The sequence below is a fragment of the Cyanistes caeruleus genome, chromosome 13 (genome assembly GCF_971803275.1).
Source record: "Cyanistes caeruleus chromosome 13, bCyaCae1.hap1.1, whole genome shotgun sequence".
In the NCBI taxonomy this organism is placed as follows: domain Eukaryota; kingdom Metazoa; phylum Chordata; class Aves; order Passeriformes; family Paridae; genus Cyanistes; species Cyanistes caeruleus.
In genome coordinates, this window is record NC_141713.1 from 5,812,336 (window position 1) to 5,832,334 (window position 19,999).

At 44.3% G+C, this 19,999-nt stretch overlaps 1 long non-coding RNA gene across 11 annotated transcripts in view; it reads right to left on the reverse strand.

Moving 5' to 3' along the window:
- Positions 1-19,999, reverse strand: part of LOC111934023 (uncharacterized) — a 118,010-nt gene that overhangs the window by 76,405 nt on the left and 21,606 nt on the right. For 4 of the 11 annotated variants that reach the window (XR_015275746.1, XR_015275748.1, XR_015275750.1 and 1 more), the window contains 2 exons: positions 19,803-19,909; positions 11,298-11,733 (listed from right to left, as the gene is read on the reverse strand). This is a non-coding gene — a long non-coding RNA (uncharacterized LOC111934023). Of the gene's footprint in view, positions 9,065-11,297; positions 11,734-16,884; positions 17,047-19,802; positions 19,910-19,999 lie in introns of those variants that run through there. The other 7 variants (XR_015275749.1, XR_015275751.1, XR_015275759.1 and 4 more) reach the window with 5 other exon arrangements.

The following is a 19,999-nucleotide window of genomic DNA, read 5'->3' on the forward strand; positions in this document are numbered from 1 at the left end:
TATTGCTGAACCAAGTCAGGTTTAAATTATGCAGAAAGAACTTATCAGGGTCATTCTTATGAAGTGCTGAAGGATTACATCTCACCTGAAAATGAGATTCAGCCTTATTCTGAGGCTTACAAAGTGTTTAGTAGTTTTTCTTTAATTTCCCAATAATTTACTAATTTCCCAGTTATTTACTATTTTACCACTAAATACTCTAAGTTATACCAAAAAAAAAATTGTTTTAAGTGAAGTATTTGACCATGAAACCCCAAATGCACTAAAATACTGAGATATTCTGTAATGCTAGAGCCTCTTCCCTCTGTTTCTCCTAAATAAGCAGCCAATGAGATGGGCACAGTCCTGGAGCATACTGAGCCTGGGACAGAAATGCCCTCTCCAACCTTTGCCATGGGGTGGTTCTGTCATGGTGTTTCCATCATCTCCCCTTGCCAGAAACACTGCTGTAATTATCTTTTACATTTACACACACAGGCCCTTCATCTCCCAGGACCCCAGAGTATTTTTGAGATTGGAAATTAAGAGATAAGCTTGCCCTCCCCCGTGGAAAGCAGCCCTCACTGCCCTGGGTTTCTGCAGCTCATTAAAAGCTGTCAGCACTTGCAGTCCTCCCAGCAGGGCACCAGGGATGAAGGAACATGTGAAGCAGAGCCCACAGAGAGTATTTGTGGAGGAAGGGTGTAGTACTTGTTATGGATGCTGTGGAATCTCAGGGAAAGCTCAACCTTAAGTTGAGCAGAAAGCTCAACTTAAAATCAAGTTGTGGGTTAAAAAAGAGTTAAAGAGTATGAATTTTCATTTGGAACAAATGTTGTTCTTGGAATATATGAAACATCTATTACCAGACATCAATTTCTACCATATGGCACATGCATTACTTCTCCTGCTAAGCAGACCTGCAGTTGCAGGCTTGTACCTCACATCCAGCCATCATATTGTGACAGAAAAGTCCACTTTGATGAAGTGCATCAGTCTGGCGAGCTGAAGGTGTTCACATGGTGGTGTGGAAGTTCCCTGAGACTCTCTGTTCTTGTTAAATCTGTGGCTAAGTACTACAGCATGCAGCCTGCAGTGTATCTGAGGGGAGTGAACACCTCCAGCCAAATTATCACTAGGATTAGGCAAACTAATTCAACGCAGATAAGTTCTTCAAATCTTTTCTAAAGCTCCAAGCAGGCTCTCATAGAGGATTTACTTTGGCTGGTCTCAGTCTCTTCTATCTCATAAGCCTGTGTTGCAATGGAAAAGAAAGATTCCAAGATTCTTTTTCCTGGCAGTTGAAATAGGAGGGAGGCCTCTCCTATTCCTTTCCAATTTACAGGTTGGAAACATCTGATCTGTGTGATCCAGTTGTCTTATATTTCTTAACCTGTAAAAGAAAATGCCTTGCAACATTTCCAGTGCAGCTGGAAGCAAAGTCTGGTGGACTTTGTATTTCAGGATACATCCAGTTTCACTTATTTGGAGGGATAAATGAAGAAGAGCAGAAGCAAAACCGAACCGAATGAGTCACAAAAATTCTGAACAGTGAAAGCCAGATCTGAGCAGGTGTTCTTGCTAAGTGAAAATACCCATCCAAATATGCCTTAGTGCCTCAGTTTGGCCCAAATAAACAGAAAAAGACCTTGTGCATTTTTCTCTGGGTCATGACCCTAAATACACTCAGTCCTGCCCAGGATGCCAAATACGCTGAGAGGACTCACAGCCTTCATGTGCCCTCCGGAGGCTTAACTTCCTTTCTTCCTGACAACAAGATCATAATTTTTGAGGTTTTAGCTGACAGGCACTGACTGATTAAATCTAAAATAAATACTAATTGCAGACACATCATTAAAAAAGAGAGACAGTATCTGACACTAGGTCAGACACAAGCAAAGATCCACTCAGAGTTAAGGACAAACCCCAATTTGGTGATGAGCTTGATGTTCTTGCTAAAAGTGCCAGTCTGTAATGATGAAAAGTCTGAAAATTAGCTGAGGGCATGAGCCTAGAAGTGTTCTGTCACCAAACCTATCCTCATTTACCACACAGCACAGCTGAACAGCCTGCTCAAGCCCAAGGTGACACTAAACAAGTCCTCTGCTGCTCAACCCATCACCTGCCACGTCCCTCTCACACTGATACAGGTCTGGAAAGACAATATTCACCCTTCAAGCTCTGCCCCTGCTCAGCCCTGCCTCTGGGCCAGGGTAGGCACAAGCTGAAAGCTGCAAGCATCATTTTGTGTCAAATTTTAGACCTGCTTCCTCATCTCAAGTCTTGCTGTATTCCTGTGACATTTTCCATCCAAATGTCAAAAGGTCCTAATCAGGAATGAAAAACAATCCCACCTCTGACAGCTTGCATTTGGGTTTGGCTCATTTTTTTTTTTTTCCTGAAGCTTTTTCTTGTCTTTCAGTATGGACTCCAAGCCCATGTTCCCTTTTCCCGAAAACTGATCCAGCCACTTACGGGATTCTCAGTGAGATCATTCAGGAAATATTTCCAGTTGGAGGTCTTTGCTTGGGGATTATTTTTTATTTATTTATTTATTTTGTCCTGAGCTTGGCATCAGTTACAGGTGCTTTTCCTATTTTGGATGGAAAGGATATTAAGCAGTATTCCTAAAGGTCCTTTTGGCTTTTTTTTTTTTTTTTTTCTTTTATTTGCCAAAAAAGCTTTTGATGGAACATCGTCCTCTGGCCCCCAGTCTGACAGGATTCCCTGACCTGCATAACGCTGTCCAGATTGAAGCATGAGAAACATTTTGAAAATGAACTATGCTGGAGTCTGGGAGTTATTAGCTGCCAAGAAATCCCAAAAGCTTTTAAACCTTGTTTGCAGCTGTAGAATAGGAAACCTAGGTGCTATTCATAGAGGAATTCTACAGGAACTGTAAATTCAAGGCAACTTGCTGCTAAAATACAAAGGTAAAGAATTAAAACAGACTCAAGAAAAGAGCAACCCAAGCCATTACGATGCCAAAGTGACTGATTGAAAAGGAAGTTTGAAAAATTTCAGTATGCCTGGCTGGGATATAAAACTCAGAGTGAGGTAAAACAGCACATTCTCTAAAATCATGTGTCCTTTGCAGCTGGTTGTAGACCTGGGCTGAAAGAGGAGGCTGAGGAGCTTGTTAGCACTGCAGGATGGGAGATTTTTGTTGTACAGATGAAACAGGAGAAGTGGGGGTGGTTCTGGGAAAAGACCAGACTCAATCAGCCAAAAATTGCCCAAATTTTTTCATCCCTGGAAATGTTCAAGGCCAGGTTGGATGGGGCTCTAACCAACCTGATCTAGTGGAAGGTCTCCCTGCCCATGACACAAGGGTTGGAACTGGATGATCTTTAAAATCTCTTCCAAACAAAACCATTCCATGATTCTATGAATAAACATCTTTATCAATGAATAAAACACTTCTGCAGCCCCAGTCACAACACTTCATTTGCTGTACCATCAGAAAACTGCTCCTTCACCATTAAAGAAACCGAAATTAAGGTGAATAAAAGCTGCTCCTTCAGCATTAAAAAAAACAGAAATTAGGGTGAATATTTGAGGTGGCTTTACAACTAAGGGTTATAACAAGCATTGTCTGACAATCAAAAGTTTGTTGAGTATGTTGGCTGTATAAAAGGTGTTCACCAGCCACTACCTGGGTGTCTTTTCCCAGCCCAGACTGTGAGAATGGGCACAGCCACCACACCATGAGCAAGTGGTTTTTGTTTCCCAAGCAGGCAGAGCAGGAGCAGGTACACAGTGGGTTACAGGTCAGCATTTCCCTTCCAACACAGCCCCGGCGCCCTGCATGGTGAAAAACACCCTCATTCCTGCAGGACAGACAGCAGCCTCAGCCAGCACGGGAATAAACCATGAACACCTTTTTGGGAATGATCTCATCCTGAACAAAAGTTAAATAAAACAACTTGATAAATCACCGTTCCCCCGTGTGCGCGAGCACACAAAAAACCAGAGTCCTCCTGCGAGCTGAAGTGAGCAGCTGCTTCAGGCTTTGAGGCATTTTTAGGGGGAGAGGAGCTTGATTTTCAGATCCTTAAGTGCAGCCTCTAAAAAATCAGGTTCCATCAAGTTACCTTATGTTCAATCCCTTCAACAGAAGCATCCCAAATGAACTTGTCACTTGTCACCATCTTTTCCAAGGACTCCAGAAGGAGAAACAAGACTCTTAAGGCAGGAGAATACTTTTGCACACCTGGCTTGTACTACTTTAAGGAAAATTACTCTCAAGAGCTAATTAAAATGCATTATTTCCCCCCTCTAGCTGTATAGATTAATCTATTTCATTTTCAAAATCTCATTTTTTCCCATCACTTCAAGTATTCAGGAGAGATTACATTATTACAATCACAACTTGGCCTCAGTCCCAGAACACAGAGATGAAGAGAGAAAAGGCTTTTGTTGAGGACACGCACACACACTCACACACACACTTTAGACAAAATGAAAGCACATTAATCAGCTAATAGGGAGGGGGGGAAATCTAAATTCTTATGACAGAAGCCACGAAAATGAAAGATTTCTGCTGGAATGTACAGTCAATGCAAAAGCAAAAAGACCAAGGAATCTCATGGAAAACTGTGAAGCTTTATTTTTTTTTATTTTTTAACTAGGGAAGAACACAGATCTTGGTCTCTCAGAAGCAAACGGTAAGGACATTTTTCAAGGACTCAGCAGGGCAGTTCAGGGCAATATTATATACAGGTGAAATCAAGATCATTAAGATAATATGAAGCCCAAAGAGATTTAAAAACTGCCGTTACTGTGGCTAGATAAAGCAGTTTTATTGCACTGAAGGAGCTGTGAGGGAAAAGAAAAAAGAGAAAATCTACATGGTGTATTAAGATGCTTCATTAGAGAGCAGGTACTCAAACTTTCCCTGGAAGAAACAAATTCCATGAGGTGAAGGGACGGGATTTCTTTGTCAGTTATGCCAAAGTGCTTTCTTTAAAATTAATGTAAGCTCTGGGAAGTTCACACAGTTAAACGAGAGCAGAAGTGCTGTCCCTGCAGGATGCCTCCTCCCAGCACTGCCATCCCCCCTCTCTGCAGATGTTTGGGGAGGGGGAGAGGCTCAGGCTGTGGTTGCACATCTATTAATATCACATCTGCTACACTCTGAGGTTTCGTGGCAGGACAGATTCGATCTGGATCAAGCACAAACACATTTTTGCTGAATTAGCCTGAGCACATGATATGATGTGCTCCAGCTTTGAGTTAGCTGGCCACATTATGTCAATCTGAAGCTGACACACAACTCTGGACTTGGCAAAAAGGTTCCCAGGATCAAGGTATGTCACAAAGCTGTCAAATGCATTTGAACCAGGTGGTGAATTTGTACCAGATCAGGAGTTTCCATCACAGGGATCAAACTCTTTTGATCCACTGCTGGGCACCTTAAATCCAGGTGTGTCAGCTTGTGAAAGCAGCCTCTAAATCCTAAACCCATGTGTGCAAGATAGTCAGCATTCCCCAAAACCCAGTGCCCAGAAGTTAAAGAAAAGTGGGAGCTAGACCTAAGTTTTTTAAGTCTTCCTTTTTCTTGCTGCAACAGGGGTTGATTCCCTGTTGGCAAAGGTCAATGCAGGGATGTGATGCCTTCACTGTGCCCTGACTCCACATGTCCCCGTGAGCCTCTGGCTGAAGGGCTGGTTCAGGGTAGGGGCAGCACATCACAGCAGTGAGAAATAAATAAATATTACATTTTGTGGGAAGGATTTGGGGGTTTTAAATTATATATTTAGCGAAAACACAAATAATTCATGAGTGTTTTCAAATACATGAATAATTCAAGCTGGAACCGAAATAGCTAAATCATCAGGGCCATCATCCTCATAGAGGCATCTAGGATAGGTTATTTCAAGTACATTTCACTGCAGACTGGCACGTGCACAAATTCACTAATAAGCGGCTGCATCCGTGCCTTTCAGCTCCCACAAACCCCAGCTAGTCACAAATCCCTGACTCAGGATGCCAGCCCTAGAGCTGAGATACATCTGAGCCCTAATTGAGCCATGGCTTTAAGAGTAGGGACAGAACCAGTTTGAAATCCCATTTTATAGCTCCTCAAACCACATCTGAACCATGTGGTACATGTGTGGCATTTAAGAACAAATTATCTGAGCACCATACAAATGTTCACTAATAGCTAACTCCAAGCTCTAGCAACCAGCATTCTTGCCTGCATATTTGTGGCTGACATTGTGTAGACTTTGAGGCATGTATATTTGTTAATTTGAATTCTGTGTATTTTGTGGGCATTGAGGGTATAATACTGAAACCATAACTTTGTTGTGAAAAAGTTTGCACTTTTTTATATATATGGAAATCTGGTATGAGCTGGACAGCCAGATACCTTAGCAAGAATTCTAAGACCAAGAAAATCTCAGGTTTTTAAGTAATTCTGTGGCACTGAGGGATGTGGTTTATTGGTGAACTTGGCAGTGCTGGGTTAACAGTGGGTCCTGATGACCCTAAAGGTCTTTTCCAACTTTAATGATTCTATGAATCTACGTGCCTTTTAATGACAGTTATCTTTACCTATCTTGACACCAAGAGATTTAACATTTTTTATTACTACTTCTCAAATTTTTTTTCAAAATTAACATTTAACTTCAAATCCATTTGAATTAAAAACTGCACTTTAAATTTCACAGATTCTAGCCCATCCAACAGCATCACTTAAGGCCTCTCCTAATTTTCTGATTCAAATTGAAATCTTATGGTTGTGTTATCAGGTAATCAAGGAAATGGTTACCCTGCTAAAAGTGCAGTAGTTTATCACTAAGGTTTTATGCTTAAAATACTTGCCAAAACACAATCCCTGCTTTGACATTTCACTTATTAATGCATAACGCCAGAAGTTTATCCATCATCCCACCTTCAGCATCCCTCTTGCCCTGGCCTTTACACCACGCCTGGTCAGCCTCCTGCCAGGGAGTGGTACAAAACTCAGACTTAAGGATCTGTGAATTCAGCATCAGGCAAAGAGTCAGTAGCTGTTGTCACCTCAAGCTCTGCAAACACCAATCCCAAAGAAAACCCCCACCCCATGCCAGGGCAGGTAGAACTAGGTGATCTCAAAGGTCCTTCCTAAACCAAACCATTCTAGGAGTCCATGATTCTGTGAAAAACAGCCACACTTCACCAAGAACTCTGCAGGACCACAATGTCAGTTCACCCAAAATGCTGAGGTAGGACCTGGATGTCAGTGCATAAACCCAGTGAAGAGTCCCAGCCTGGGCACATGCAGCTGAGCATTGCTGTAAGCATTTTAACAAAGAACATTATTCTGGTTCTTGAAGTCCCAGTGCATCACCAAGACACCCCTGTGCCAACGGGGACCCTCTGAGCTGCTGGCACAGGGTGACAATGGTGCACCTGATGGGCACCACCCCCAACCACCCTGTGTGGCTACAGCCAGAGCCCTGAACAATTGCCACAGAGGTCAGGCAGCTTTTAGAGAGCAATAATTAAGTAAACAGCTGGCCCATATGCCCTCCTGCATCCCACTGCAGCAGAAAGTTATCTGGGATGGGTTACACAGCTGCTCCCTGGCCAGAGCCCTGACAGCAATGAAAAGTTTTTGGAAGGAAGCTGTAAGTCTAATATTTCATTTAAGAGGAAATGAAGGAGCTACATTGTGGTATTGACTTATACAGTTATATCTGATGGCATTTCACATTCTCTGCTTGTCACCCCAGCTGTGTCTCTGCTTTGGGAAAACCTGGGGCTCAGAACCACCAACAGAAAAGTATTACATGGTAAATGCCTGACACTGGGTGTGCTGGAGGCACTTCTCTAACCCTCTGATCTTGGGACACATAATGGCTCATTCATTCTTTCTCTCTTTTTCTCAGTTTTGTAGGAATTCCCCCATTGTAGCGAGCCCTTGACCTTACCCCCATTCCTTCTACTACTGCCTGAAGTCTTCCCATCATATGTTAACAGCGTGTGTGTCTTCAGTGAAAAGGAAACCATTGCTGGTGCTCTCGGGCCCCAAAGAAAAGCAACGTGGAGGAAGAAAGAAAGAAAGAGAAACCTCAGCCTCACTGGTTCTTCCCAGAGATCTGTTGCTCCAGCAACTGGAAGTCAAACAATGATGTCAAGAAGACAGAGCCGAGCGCTTCAAGTGCAGCGTCCAGTTGCCACAGCAACTCGTTTTAAAAGTAAGTGATGCAGAGAGGTTTTCTTTCCTCAGTAGTAGAAAAATATGAGTAAATGAGTGTAAAGGATGTTTACCTGGGACTGGGGGTGTTAATTTAGGGGGTTGGGATACAGCACCCTGCCAAGGGGCCAGGGCAGGGAGGAGGAGGAGGATGCAGTTCCCTCCCAGCAGAGCGGAGCAGCTGCTTGGAAAGGAATTGCTTTGCTCTTCCTTTCACCAAAGGAAATGCCAGAGAAGCAAACTCTGCTGCCAGATGCCACATGGACACCAAATGTTCCCCACTGGCTCACACCAGCCCGCGCTGCCGAGGCTCCGAGGGGAGGGCTCCTCGTCTCGCTTTCATCCCGCCTGCCCTGAGCTCCCTCAGCTGTTGCAGACCCATCTGTCCCACGAGCCACAGGCCGTTCTGGGCAGCTTACAGGCTTCAGACAGGGGGGACAGGTGCTGGGGAACCCTTTGGCCACCCCTGAGCATAAGCCCTTTTCCAGGCCCTGCTCCTCTCCGGCCCTTTCCCCAGATTCCCACATAGCTCTTTTGTTTGGGACCATCGCTCTGTGGCTTCCCAAGAACTGAAATCTGGGGAAAAAGGTGCAGCTTTACAATTTCACTCTAAATAAAAGAATCCCCCCAGCCCTCTGTCCCCAAAGGGCTAAGAGAGGAGATGGAGTGAGAGCTGTTGGTGTTTCTGGGGGACAGGACATGGCCAGTTTTGGGGGTTACAGCCAAGGGTTTTGTAGACAGAGCATTTACTCACGTAGCATCTTGCACTTGCTTCCCAATGCAGCCATCTGTGAGGATCTGGGAGATCTCCTGATGTGGGAGACAGGAGACACCTCCAGCTTTGGTCCCTGCTTGAAAGACACCACAGATCTCCTGAGGAGCTGCTTTATCCCCACGTGCCTGTAAGGAACAACGTGATTAACTCTTGCACTGATTCATCCTTATCCATTTATCTAATACAAACCATTTCTTACTCCATTAGGCCCTTGCTCTCACTGAATAATCCCCCGTTGTATCATGCTTTGGAATTAGTCTGCAAGGTCCTCAGGGCAGGGATCATGCCTTGGAAGGTGCCTCACAGACTTTAGGCCATTGCTAAATTAATAAGAATGTAATAAAAGTATTAGAGCTCTACCGAGGGAAGCATTGTTATGCCCCAGAGGCAGCATATCTGGTTAACAACCCTGAAAAGAAATGCCAACAACATTAGCCTCTGCCCCTACATCCCTCCACCTAATGTAAAATTAAATAGCTACAAATTACCTATCTATTTTTCTATCTGCCTAGGCAATTAGCCCATGCTCATTACTGGACATGTGGGGATACATCCAAGCTCACCAAGATGGGAGGCACAACACACAACAAGGCAGGAGTAGATGCTCTGAGGCTTCTGCTCCCTTGTAAAACACACCATTAAACCACAGCACATTGGACCATCAGCAGAGGTCAGAAAAAACCTGCAAAATCTGGCAAGAAAAGTGTCCAAAGAGCAAACTGAGAGCCAAGGGCAGCAAACAGGCTGTGAAAGTGTTCTCAAGGGTGTGGGCAGGACTGAGAGGAGCAGCCAGGGATGTTTATTCATATGGGAAAGGCAAACACTAAGCTATAAGCAAATGTGGCATTTATTTGCAGTTAAACTCGTGCATACATCTCCATGAATATGAGGCACACCCCACTGACAGGGAGCCTGCTGCCCATGGGACATTGGCAGGGATAAATCCATGGAATTGCAGCGAGGGGACAGCTGAGCATCAAGTCAAGCATCCAGGAAGAAAATTCAGGCTGAAGTTTTTCAGTCAGCAGCACAGATAGGACTCCCCTATGCCTGAGCTGACTTTGGGAGCAGAGGAGCCCCCCACACCTCCCTCTACCAAGCCAAGAACGCTGCTTCAAATCCAGTGCTTTAATCCAGTTAAGTTCAAGCCCTCTGCCCTGCTTGACAGTAATGCTATATTTTTATTCAGGGCAGGATCAGAGGTCTGATGAAACCTCATGTTGCCAACATAAAAGTGGAAGGAGCTTTAGCTAATCCCAAGGAAAATGAAGCCCACCTCTTTCACCCCACACCCCTCCTGAAAAGAAAATGCAAACCCCACATTTGACTCTCTTGGAAGAGAAATTTCTCTGCTGTCCTCAGATGGTTAAAACATGCAGCTTTAGTGGGCTGCAGAAGGAATAGCAATTACATACCCTTCACCTCTTGCCAGCTTGGGCTTTTTTGTTGTTGGTTTTTTTGATTTTTTTTTTTTGAGTGTGGGGGTTTTGTTCTAAATCTTTCAAATGTTTTTGGCTTTGTTTGTTTTTTTCCCAGACCTTCTTATGAGGGGGGAACATTCTCAGCCTTCATAAGAAAGGGTGTTTAGAGGTGGAAGAAAACAAGAGAAGGGAGTTCACAGGCTACTTCAATATCATTAAAAAATAAAATAAAATAAAAAGAAAGAAAAGTTTAGAAAAGACAGAATGAGAAGGAAAGGCCAGGTCTTCTTGGAGTTCGCCTGGCCATATTAAAGAAGCAGGTGTTGTACTGAGTTAATTTATCTGGGAGGAGACCTGAGCAAATCCCAGCAGCCCTGCTGAGAAAAAAGCTTTGTATGCTGACACAAAGCCCTCCCTGCTGCAGCACTGTTCTTGCTGTCTTCCCTTCCCTCCTCCCCAGCTTCTCCTAATTGCAGGGCTAATGTCCTCTGACAAGTGCCTCAGATGGTCCAACAACAGCCCTATCACCCATTCCCCATCCCTGATTATTATTATTTTCACAGCCCAAATCCCTGCCGACCTCAGGCTGCTGCTCTTGATTATTCTCCAGCACAACTGTGTCTGCTGAGGAGCTGCAAAATATTCCCTCCACCATGCTGAGCACCCAGTTGCTTGGCTGTTGTGACATTGCTGCAATTTCTGGCATGAGGAACAGTGCAAACGGGGTTCCAAAGATTCTTCTTTTGAGGCTGCAAGCGCAGGACCCACATCAAAGCTTGTCTGATGTTTGCTTGGAATGATGGTGTCGGAGGGAGGGGGCCTATCTGCCTGCCATGCCTGGGATATGTGAGTTATTGGCACAGCCCCCAGCTGCACCACAAGCTGTGTGTCAATTAAAACGGGGATCTGGAGAGCAGCAAGCCCAGGCAAGCAGAGATGGGGAGCAAGTTTATTTATTAAGTGATTAAAATAGGTAGATGGTCTTCACATGAGGTGGAGAGGAACAACCTGACAAAATTTTCTGTTGCCAATGAAAAGAGGTTCAAGTTCAGCAAGCACAGTCTTAGCATTTCTCACTCCCAAGTACATGCCCAGAAACCAGCATTGCCCTGAGATCTCAGGCTTTTACACAACAATCACAATTTCCAACCTTGATCCAGACCACTTTGTAAAAAGCCCAAAACATAGAGCAAATATCTCAGCAGATCCACTTTAAGCTTTGAGGCTTCTCTTCTACTTGGATGACTTTCCTCTGGGAATAAAAACAATCATGGCAGCAGAAGGGAAGCCAACACCTTCATGAGCTGATTTTTCCCAGTAGCATTAAGATGTGCCACAGCTTCTCTGCTGCTTGGACCGGTGAAATGGATGCTCTGGGAAGAGAGAGCGAACAGCAGACTCTTATCCCTGCTCACAATACCTTAAGAAGATGTGTGGAGTGTTGCTTGAATAACCTCACATCCACACCAATTCAGGCACGGGTCAGACCACAGCAGCCACCACCAGCCACAGGAGGGGACAAGCAGGGTGGGAATGGGGTCCCCTGTCCATCCCCAGCTGCACACACCCCTTCACACTACAGGGACAGGAAATTTATAGCTGTGGTTTGGAGGGAGGGAAGGTGCCCATCAGGCAAGGGATACCAGGCATCAAAGGATTCCTTTAATGGGAAGGAGAGAGGGAATCTGGGCAGGAAAGATTTCAGGACACCAGCAAGCAGCAAAGAGCATCTCATTCAAAAAGCGCTCAGCGGTTTCATTGCACAAAGCAAAAATGAAAGACACCCCTTTAAAATACAGTGAAAGGAAAAGCGTGTTGGGGAGGAAAGGGAGGGGCTGAGGAAAGGGATGAGAGCAGCTGGAGAGGAATTCCAGAGGGACAGATAGACAGGCAGTCACAAAGTCTGTTAATTATTTAAAAAATAAACCAACACAGAAAAGGACGTCCTGGGGAGGAGGGGGAGGCAGAACCTCAGGGTACCCATCAATTATGCACAAACCAGCTCAGGGACACTGTGAAAAAGGGTCCTGTGGGCACTGTCACGGAAATGTCACCAGAAGCTGGCCCCAGCCCACCGCCCGTGACACAGCACGGTACCTTCGTGACCCTTTGTTACCCCTGGCTTATTGTGTTGTGCAACTTGAGTTGGTATCCACAAGAGGAAACAAAGGAACACAAAGGCTGGCAGTGCTCTGTGTTTCTAATTGCATTGCGGCCACGTTCTCACCTGGCACTGCCCTGGCACGACAGGAACGGGACCGCCTGGAGCCTCCCTCCTGCTTTTCCAAACAGTGACCACAACAAACAACTGGGTGTTAAGTAGAAGCCAACTGCATCCAGGTTGGTGCTGCCAGATCAAGGTAAGCAAAGCTACAAGGCAGGAGGCACAGGAAATAAATCTGCCCTTACTGATCACTTTTCCTGACTGGAGCTTGGACTGATATGGAGCATCTCCTCCAGAGCTGCAGATTCCAAGGTTTTAACAGGATCATGTCACACACACCACTCCTGGGGACTACACAACATGATTTTTCTTGGCTGAGCAGCCACCTACGCTGCTGGCTTTCAGAATTTTTTTTATTTTTTTTTCCAAGAGTTCCATTAACAGAAAACCACCAAAATATGACAAAGTGGCAAAAGTATTTCTTCCCAGTTTTAATATTTTTCTTATAACTTGAGCCTTGAAATGATATCCTAATATCTTTAGTAAAGCTCTGGCCCATAAAGTCTGAAGCTTAAGAGAGGAAGAACCATCTCAGGTTCAGAGTGATGATCCTGCATCCTCTGTACACTTCTATTGTTTCTTGCTATGATGAGAAAATATAAAATATTCCCTAGAAACCAAAAGCATTAACTTGCCTCATGCACATCATCAAATAGACATTGAACAATAAGAGGTTTGGCTTACAAATGGGTGTTGCTAGAATTCCAGTTTTCATCCTTGTCCTGGTTTTAAACCACAACAAGCTTGTAAGTATGAAGACCCAAAACCTTACAAAATCCTAAGCCACCCAGGTTGTCCTAATTCCTCCTATTCCTCCAGCCTTTGTTTATCCAAAAATGGCTTTTCTTTGCATTGAGCTATTCCTTAAATCCTACAGAAACATGAAGCTTGCAAGCAAGAGGGGTGATGTGTGTTTGATAGAAACCACCCATATAAATGAAACCACAATTTTTGTGATAAATCAGCAGATGGGCAAGCACGCAGAAACTGTATCTGCCATAATGATTTATTTAAAATAAACAAATCCAGCTGTGGTAAAATAACGAGTTCTCTGCAAATGCACACACAAATTCTGGCTATTTCATTATGAACATATTAAATCTAGTCCCTCAACTCCAGCTCTTGATGATAATTAAATACACATAGATGTACTGCAGTGGATTTGCTCCTGGTAATTTGCATAGCAGAAAATAATTACTCTGGCAATTAGATACAGTGAAACGTGCTGCTCCTTTATGTGCACCACAAATTTCTTCTGATGCTTTGGCATCATTCTTTAAGAAATTAATGAAGGCCCCCTTCCTATTAATAGCATGCTGCAATGGGTTTGTGGTGGCTTTGCCTCATGTGTTTGGAATAACTTTTGTCCTTGTTGCTAGGGCTGGTGCTTCAAACCTCTTGCTGCCTTTAAATAGCCAGCTCCTTTGCTGGCAGCAGTGTTTTCCATTTGTTAGCTGTTATATTGGTCATTTGTCCAATTGTGCTGCTCTTGTCCAGTGATCGACCACACAGTGCCAGGGCATCCTTCAGTTCAAGGGAAATAATCAGTTATTTCCCCTCCTGTCCAGGCTTTTTGTCCTGTCATACACAGGGATGATGCATCTCTGACCGAGGAGAAAAGGTGCAGACTTGAATCTGTTTAGGTGAGACTCCTTATCCCAGGCTAAGCTTTGAAGTCCCCAGGTTGAGAAAAGTAGTCCCCAGCCACGTGCAGGAGCAAAAGGGAAGGATTAAGTAGAACAAAGGAAAAACAAAAACAGGGAAAACAAAGCCACAGAACAGATTTGTAGGTCTGAGTTTTGTACAGCCAGCAAGCCCAGCCTTTTCTTTTCTAAAGGCATTTCCCTTTGAACATTGGTCATGAAAGCCTGTGAGAAAGCCTCCTCTCCCTCTTGAGGCTGCTGCCTGAGCTACAGCTGGCCCTGCCAGCAGCCTTCCCTGCATTTCAACCCCAAGCCTGTGCTGAAAGAGAGGGGATGCCTTAGGTTACTTCCAGCACCTCCGGGTCTCCAGAGGGTATCATAGCTTCATTGTTTAAAGATGGGAGGCATATACAATAAATTTTGATTAATCGAGTCAAGAATTTTGATAAATATTTGAGAACCTGTTTGCTGCCAGTGCACATCTAATAATAAAGGGAGAACAGGGAAACATCAAAGGTAAAACAGACAAAAAAGAAATGTGTGCAAGAGGTGAGACCATCACCATGGGGAGCTTCTCTCATGCAGACAGCTCCTGGTCCTGCTTCCTTATGACCTCAGAGCATTTTTCACTGGTGCTGCCACCACTCTTGCCCTGTGCTGCCTCAGCTTCTCTCAGCTCTTGCCCAAAGCCATTTCTCTCTCCCCTGAGCAATGTCCCTCCCTCTCCCCACCCATTGTCCTTCTCACTTTGATTTTGAGTGAGGTTTAGTCTACTTGCACAAACTGCTGAGAGAAGAGATGGCCCAGAAGTGAGGGTGACAGCCTGGGCAGAGGAGAGCCACATTCAATTCTCTCTGCCACTGACTCCTCACCTAACCCTGGACATCCTATTTCATACCTCTTCCTGTCCACCACTGCCTTCCTCAAAGGACTTCTCAGAGATATCTATTAAAAGTTCCAAACACTCTGAACTTGATGTTAGCCACCAGCCACTTCAAAAAATACTGTAAATTTTGGCTGGATACTTATCGTTAGGTGAAACTGTAGTTCTGCCACCATCCACAACCAGACTCTGTTCTTCAGCAGATTTGGGCAGGTTTCACCTTCCCCTGCTAAGGGTTAGGGCCAGCACTGCAGTCTGACCCAGCTCAAGGATTGTGAGATGAACATGCAGAGGTGCTGCAGTTCTCCCACAGTGAGCCCCAAACCCACCTGGAGCTGGGCAGAGCTGGAAGGGTGGGACATGGCCACCCAGCACCTTCAAGCACTGAGACCCACAGGCTGTTGCTGAGGCGTGAAAAGGAAGAGGAAAAATGCAACAAAAGACAAGAATAAAAAGACTTCCATTCCAAAGCACAATTAGGAAGAATGTACCCCTTTTTCTCAGGGTTAGGCTTTTTTTCTGTCTTTGGCCTGGCTCACGGCTGCCTGCAGATCCCTTTCCTGGTTGCCTAGCAGGGCTAGCATTCATGGCAAGCTGAGGTACACCATGGATGCTCCCTGGAAGCAGGCTGCTATTTCCTACCCAGATGTCTTTTATTTCAGTCAGTGTCATTGCTTGAAGACCAACAATAGCACTTTATTTCCGTGGCCCTCATCTTCAGATAGTCTAGCAACAACCTTGCCTTACCTTCAGCTCTGTTGTACCCTCCATGAATAGCTCATACAGAATAATCCAAAACAAATCAAGAAGGCTAAACCTGTAAATCCTCCCATTCTGCAGGGCCAAAGGGTTATTTTACGAAGCACAAGCACTCAGGCTACACAGTTCTGCTGAAGTGCCCTATAACAGTCAAGAACAGCTGAAGCAATTATCAATGCCCCATCTCCCCCAAAAAGCACAAACTCCAGGGAAGGAATCAATAGGAAAACTTTACAATACAGAGCCCTTAACTCAAGACATGTTTTAGGGACAAAGCCTTTAAAAGGCAGGGGATAAGATGCTAGACTAGGACTTAGGAAAAGACTGAACTCCATCCTTGAATATCTGGCCATGCCATGGATTTGTGGGTTCCCCCGTGCAAAATGTAAGATACTGGTATTTATTTTCTTAATCAAATAATTTGGAGTTCACTGACAGAACAGGCTGAATAAGAACTAAACCTCTGAGCTATTTATACCTTCCTATTATTTAACAGAATAGTTTTAATGCTGAGATGTGCCAGAGCAGACACAGGGATAAAAGCTTCTGCAAACTTCTAACCACAGGCACCACATTTGCAGGATACCTGACAAGAGATGATCCATCTCCTCCTGATTAGTTTTTTAATGGGATTTGTGACATGTCCACTTGTCCAGGCAGGAGAATCAATTTGCTGATTCTTACACTCCCATGTCTCTAAAAACTGCACCTTTTACAAACTGGAAAGGGGAAATGTTCTCCTACACCTGCTGGCTACATGATGGATGGAGAGGCAGTTCAACCTCTCACATTGAATTCTCTCACAATGAATTCTCATTAACAGAATTGGAGTGCAGGTTTCCAAAATACTGCCTGAAAGGTGAAGCCTACCCAAAGCTTTCAAACTTAGAAATTTCACCTTCACAAGCCTGTATTTCACCTGAGATGTTCATGATTTGTCTGTGCCTTTCATCATCATACAAGCACCTAACACTTCTGCCACATAAAACACTTAAGAACAGGACGTAAAGAAATATTGTGATTATAAAACTGATTTATTGTTTACTCTCACAAGACCTAGTTGTTACTTCCACTGAATTCAATGGGAGTTTTGCCATCAACTTCAATAGGGTGGAGCAGAGCCAGAGACTTTTGTCTGTTAATTCCTTGTGGATCATTTACAGCTTTCCAAGCACCACTGCAAAAATAAACTTCAGATTTTTAAAAAACCACACACACACACAACAAAAAACTGACTGGAGTTAAAATGTGTATAAAGACCCAAAGAGAACCACTGGCATAATATCCCTACAGTATTTCAGAATAAGTCGTTATTTACTCATTAAATCAGCAAACGACAGCTCCATTTCTCAGGATCAGCAGCGTGTGCATTTCTCACGCCGGCAATCAAATTATTCACAAGCCGTGTTCATAATTTGCTCCTGAATATATGGAAAGTGTAGATAGAATGAGCTGGGCTCAGAGCACAGAGACATGGCCAAAAGTGAGCTGGATAAGTGTCAGTGCTCTGAAGGTGCCATGCAAAGACATCCACGCAAGGGAGGGAATATCTCTTTCTGGTGTGCTTCAATTGACCAAGTCTAAGATGCCCAAGGTCCTGGTAAGGGAGAGAGAGCAGGCTACAGAAAACAATCAGCCACATTAAACAGATAAACAGGGAGCCAAAAAAAAGGGAGAAAAGGTGAAAACTCACACCCCCTATTTCTTCCACTGTAAAGGTGCCTCTACTCAACATTAGCATTGAATTTGTGCATTTTTGCACACTGTTGTCACTTGTTTTGAGACAGAGCTCATCTGAAACTAAATATTTTCCCTGCAGAAGCATGGGAAATGTCACTCTCTTCCAAATTTCTACCAAAGAGTCAAAGACTACAGCCCTGGACTAAAATGGGGCAATGCTCCTGGATGAACCTCCACCATCTTTCTGAACTAATTCTCATGTCAAATGCTTGGGAAAAGTAGGACTAAGACAAAGGGAAGCTGAAAGCCTGGGGCTTGAATGGAAACTATAAAAGGAACAAAAGTAGCAGCAACAAAACTCCAAGGACTCCTTTGGCACCCAAGGAGGAAGCTTAAAATACAGCCAGCATCTCACAGCCTTTTTTCCCTGTCTTGGTCTAAAAAAAAAAAAAAAAAGAAAGAAAAGAGACAGCTCTTCGAAACAATCTCTTTCTGTGTAAGCTGTTGCCAGAGTCTGAGAGAATAAGCCAGGGTTTCTGTGCCAGCCCATTCACATGGCCAGGTGAAAAGAAACTCATTCCTTTACAGCCTGTGCTGCCCCACACAACATCTGCTGAGAAAGTGGGATGGGAAACACCAAAAAGGGGAGAAGAGAACAGCCGAGGCCTTCAGGTTAGAAGGGCAGGCTGTTCCCACCAGGGAGTCTCTCTTTCACTCGCAGACAACTGCTGCATTTGACATTTCAATGGGAACTGAGGCAGAGCAGGAGGGAGGGTGATGAAGGAGGGGGCGGTGGGAGAGAACATAAAGGGACCGGAGTGAGAAAGGCTAGGAGACAAAAATTCTGCATCTCTTTCATTTCTGCTTTCAGGGTATTTTTTCTCCCCATAATATGACAGGAGAAAGAGGAGAGTTTCTTTTAAAATCACACAGATAGGCAGAGAGGGTTGGTCCTGCTAAAAACTTCTTCAAAATGAATCAATTTTATGGGGCTTACAGAGAAAAAAAAAATTTTTTTTGGTTATCCGTTTTCTTGTTTGTGATTTCAATGAGAAGGAAAAAGGATTTACATAAAATAAACAAAAAGAATGAATAGCAGCAAACCCTGCCATGGGCACCAACAGTGGATGCTTTTAGAAGAGTTACATGAATATTGTTTCAGTGTTCAGCATTGTCTGGGGGTTCAACACAGACACATTCATCCTGGGAAGTAATTCTGGAGTCCTGATCACTCTATACAAATCCCTCAATGAGAGCTGCATGCTTTTTTAAATATGCTTTATAGAAACTTTCATCCAAACACATCAGAGTAATTTTGTAAAGGCTTCAAAGCAGCCCTGTGCCATGAAAGGGTATTATCTCTATTTTACAGAACAGGAAACTGAGGCCCAGAGGGAATCACGCAGGCAGCATCCAGAAATGAATCACTGGCAAAGCCTGGAATAAAACTGGTTCCCTGGAGCACCACACTCATCTGCAGTGAATGCAGAAATGGCCTTGGCTAAGTAAGAGTCTCTCTGCTGGGTTTTATGTCAAGCCCAAATATGCAAACCAAAAATAATACAAACAAGGCTCAAACCAAAACAGTGTTTTCATATCTACAGTCAGTGGATGTGGACTCGTAGAGAACACCAGTCCATGTGCTGGGAAGCACAGAGGAACCTTTCAGGATTTGGAGAGGGGATGTCTGAGTGGCCAAGGTGGGAAGATGACAGAGGAGAGCCCAGGAACAGCTTCTCTGAAGGGAAGGTCAGAGAGGTTAGGGAAATCCTCAGGACAGTGAGGTAAAACTGGGGGTTCTGCTTCCACAAACCAAAAAGGGAAATGAGATACTGCATCCACAGTTCATAGATCACAGCAAATGGTTTGGATTGGAAATGACCTCAAAGATCATCTTGTTCCAGCCTCTCTGCCATGGGCAGAGGCACTTTCCACTGGACCAGGTTGCTCCAAGCCTCATCCAACCTGATTGCTTTTCTCGGTAAGAATTCCCATTAATTCCACTTATGGTCAGTGAGGGAGGCAAAAAACCAGAGTTTGCAGGATTAACACCATGCTCAACACTCAACACATGCTGTGCAGCAGCCAGAGGCGTGCGTTATTTGCTTGGGACGAGGGTCACACGCAGCAGAGAATCTCCAAAAAGCCACAAAGCCCTCAGTGCCGGGGCTATAACTCAGAAGTGAGGATTAAGAGGTTAAAATGCTTTGTGTTCAGCTGGAATCAGTCTAGAGAGAGTTCAGCATCACTTACCCTTTTGTGTGTCAAAAATAGCCAATCTTTGATCCTTCTTGACTGCTGTGACTCAATATTACTTCCTTTCTGTCTCTGCTCCCCTCCACACACATACCAGTGGGCTCCTGTTAAAGGGACAGTTTGCATTGGGACACATTTGAGGGTGACAAAATAAAGCCTCAGGTGCTTCTCAGTCACCCTGCTCAGGGTGGGAT